Source organism: Bos mutus, chromosome 1 (genome assembly GCF_027580195.1).
Source record: "Bos mutus isolate GX-2022 chromosome 1, NWIPB_WYAK_1.1, whole genome shotgun sequence".
Classification (NCBI taxonomy): Eukaryota; Metazoa; Chordata; class Mammalia; order Artiodactyla; family Bovidae; genus Bos; species Bos mutus.
The window spans coordinates 101,130,924-101,134,625 of record NC_091617.1 but is presented as its reverse complement, the minus strand read 5'-3'; the positions used below and the strand labels follow the sequence as shown (position 1 = coordinate 101,134,625).

General features: G+C 44.8%; 1 pseudogene; it reads right to left on the bottom strand.

Annotated features, from left to right (window-relative positions):
* Positions 1-2,711: 2,711 nt before the first annotated feature.
* Positions 2,712-3,404, bottom strand: LOC102269450 (zinc finger CCHC domain-containing protein 17 pseudogene; annotated as a pseudogene).
* Positions 3,405-3,702: the final 298 nt, after the last annotated feature.

The following is a 3,702-nucleotide window of genomic DNA, read 5'->3' as shown; positions in this document are numbered from 1 at the left end:
AGCAACAGTTAGAACTGGACATGGAACAACAGATTGGTTCCAAATAGGAAAAGGAGTACTTCAAGACTGTATATTGTCACCCTGCTTATTTAACTTATATCCAGAGTACATCATGAGAAATGCTGGACTGGAAGAAGCACAAGCTGGATTCAAGATTGCCGGGAGAAATACCAATAACCTCAGATATGCAGATGACACCACCCTTATGGCAGAAAGTGAAGAGGAACTAAAAAGCCTCTTGATGAAAGTGAAAGAGGAGAGTGAAAAAGTTGGCTTAAAACTCAACATTCAGAAAACAAAGATCATGGCATCTGGTCCCACCACTTCATGGGAAATAGATGGGGAAACAGTGGAAACAGTGTCAGACTTTATTTTTGGGGGCTCCAAAATCACTGCAGATGGTGACTGCAGCCATGAAATTAGAAGATGCTTATCCCTTGGAGGAAAAGTTATGACCAACCTAAATAGCATATTGAAAAGCAGAGACATTACTTTGCCAACAAAGGTCCGTCTAGTCAAGGCTATGGTTTTTCCATTGGTCATGTATGGATGCGAGAATTGGACTGTGAAGAAAGCTAAGCGCTGAAGAATTGATGCTTTTGAACTGTGGTGTTGGAGAGGAGTCTTGAGAGTCCTTTGGACTGTAAGGAGATACAGCTAGTCCATTCTAAAGGAAATCAGTCCTAGGTGTTCATTGGAAGGCACTTCCATTGGCCCCACCTCCAGTGTTGAAATGCAGGCAATCTGCGCTGGTGTTCCTCAAGGTTCAGTGTTCACAAAGCTGCCAGCATGGATCCTTGGGTGCCAATATGTTGAAGAAATCAGGAACCCAGAACACAGTACCTGGACCTTCTGTGGGAGCAATGGAAGCAACCCAGACCCTGGCCCTGCTTCTGTGTGTACACTCCCGCAAAGCCCACAGATGCTGAGGCTGGACCCATCCCAGACACTGGAGTACCTGTTGTCTTGCTGGCAGAACTCACAGAGGCAGCAACAAGAAAGAGGCGGCTATGGTGGATCTAGCCCTTTCCTTGCTTGTGCATTAATAGTGGGATTTCAGTGGCAGTACATGTTCACTGTACTGTGAGCATGCCAAAAGTGAGGTTGCTATGGTGGGCCCTGGCCCTCCATCCTTGCATACCTTAGTGAGGACATTTTGCTTCTGTGATGGGGCTGTGCTTCCTCCACGTACACCTCCCCTCCACGCCCCATCCAACCCCTTGTGGACCATACCACACTCAAGCCACTTCAGGCTGTTTCTGTGCAGCCAGCCCCAGTTCTCTGAAGCCCAGGGTTCAGCACCCAGACCCTGCATGTACCAGCAGGTGCATATATGGGCTGAGGATTTCAGTAAGGTAGCATGGATCCTCTGTGACCTCTGCCACCCCACCTAGTCTTTTCTTACAATTAGATTACCTTCGTAGTTCACTGTTGAGTCTCTGCCCCAATTATGGCTACCCTAGATAGAGTGCCATGCTGTGATGTGGAGTAAGCAGGGCCTGAGAATTAACTTGGCTTAGGCTAAGGTGTGGGATTGGACAGTGACCTCTTTCTTCCCTTCCTGGGGTGCCAGTGTACATATGCTCTTTATGAGTGGAATCCAAGAGTCTTACTGGCATTCTGTTGGTCTCAGTGGTCCTCCAACAAGACAAGAGGGTTTGTTTCTATATCTCTGTTCTTTATAAAGATGCTTATATACTTTCTGGATCACCAGCCCCTTTTCTTTACCTCGGTTCTATCATTCTACTGCTAATATGCCCACTTACGTTTACTAACAATTACATTAAATTTTGCAGTTAGAGTAACTGAAATGTGCAAAAGGGAGAAGACATTGAATAAGAGGATTACTATTTGAGCATTTTATAGATTAGAAAGACTACTGATATCTGTCAGATATGACTGGGATAACATCAGAAATAAGAACTGCATGCACAGCTTATACTGAGGAGAGATATTAACAGTCAAATCTATTGACATAGGCCAAATAATGAGAGGTTTTTTTTTTTAGTACTAGGAATTTAAACATAAACCTGAAATGAAACCAATTGCCTCACAATGAAGTAAATACAAAGTAAACCAATGATTTTGGCTTGAGATGTCTGGTTGAGTGGTCTGATGGAACGTCACAACAGGCTAAGTCACTGCAAACAATGGTTTCCTGGCTGTGACCACCAGCTGTCACTTCTAACAGGGCAGAATCATTTTAAGGGAATGGAAGAAGTGAGCACCACTTCTTACCGTGTTCTCCCTCATACTGCCATTCTCCCTCTGCCTGCGTCCTGGATGTAGCAGAGACCATCCACCAACCAGGACAGGGTAGGTAGGCCAACAGGGAGGGGCCAATCACTCTGTTCACCTACAGCCAGACTCACCCCTACAGCACTTCCTGTGGCTCTAGCCTGGACTCCTGTACAGGAATCTGGCTCTGGAAGTGGCAGCTGGAGAGGGTAATAAGACCTCCTGCTGCATGAAATTGGGTGAATGAATGGGTGAGCTGCAGGGGTCACTTGCAAAGCGACCAAGAGTGATAAGGAAACAACTCATTCAGGCAGATGCTTTTGAAACCTAACTCCTAAACTTGCCTGTGGCATGAAGAATGGCATCTCTCATGGGAGAGAAGAGGGTGAGAAGCCATATTCTCACTACTGAGTCTTTCTAGGAGCCAGGGCTTCAAACCACAGACTCCTGGTTCCTTCTCTCAACCACCCCCTCTACTCTCCACTCTCCTTGTGCTTCTTTGTCTTCTTCTTTGCTGACCTGCTGTCCTTTGATGTGTGCCTTGTCCTCTTGCCTGTATCACTCTCAGAGACTGAGCTGTCAGAGTCAGATGACTTCCTGTCTCTATGTTTACATTTCTCCTTTCTTTTTCTAGAAGAATTTCTCATGGGGTCAGGCTTTTCAAACTCTGTTGACTTTGCCTTTTCCTTCTCTTCCTCATAGGAGAGTACTTGGTCCCACCTGGTTGCATGAAACAATCCTTTGCAAAGTGGCTTTTACAGCAACACTTCTTGCAGGTGGTGTTCAGGACAGCCTCAAGGGTGATCTTCTGCCCAGTGTAATCCTGGAAGGACCGCCTCTGCCTCTCTTCTTGCTCAGTGATAATGTTGTTGGGATCAAGGTCCTTCCCAGTCCCTTAGTTGACAGCCTTCATGGAGAAGGATAATTTTATCCTATCATTTTTTTCTCTCGGCCAGTAAACTTCATCCACACTTTGTCTCCAACATCTACTATCTCAGAGGGCTTATCCACGCAATAGGATGACATGTGAGTTCAAATCAGACCTTGCTTCTGACAGCCTGGAATTTTGATAAAGGCTCCATAGTCTATGACTTAGCAACCTCTCCTTGGAAAATAGTGTACAGAGCAGGCAAGTTCTCCATGGTCTCGGGTCTTCCTGAATTCATCCTTAATGTTCTATAGCTCCTCCATTTCTCTTCTGCTAAAGCTAATTGAAGTGTTTCGGTGTCAGCCTCTGGTCTTCCCCTTGCAGCATTAATGACAGATTTTTAATCACACAGAACTACCTCTTGTCCTTAAAGTATAATTCCAGAAATCAAGAATGGAAACGCATTATCCAAAAATATTGTATTTACTTCCTTAAATCATAATTTTCTTGGTTTCAAGGTCAGCTGTAGGACACAAATGAAAGAAAAGAAACAAAAAATAAAGCTGGATGTATGGAGGTATAAATTTAAATAATCT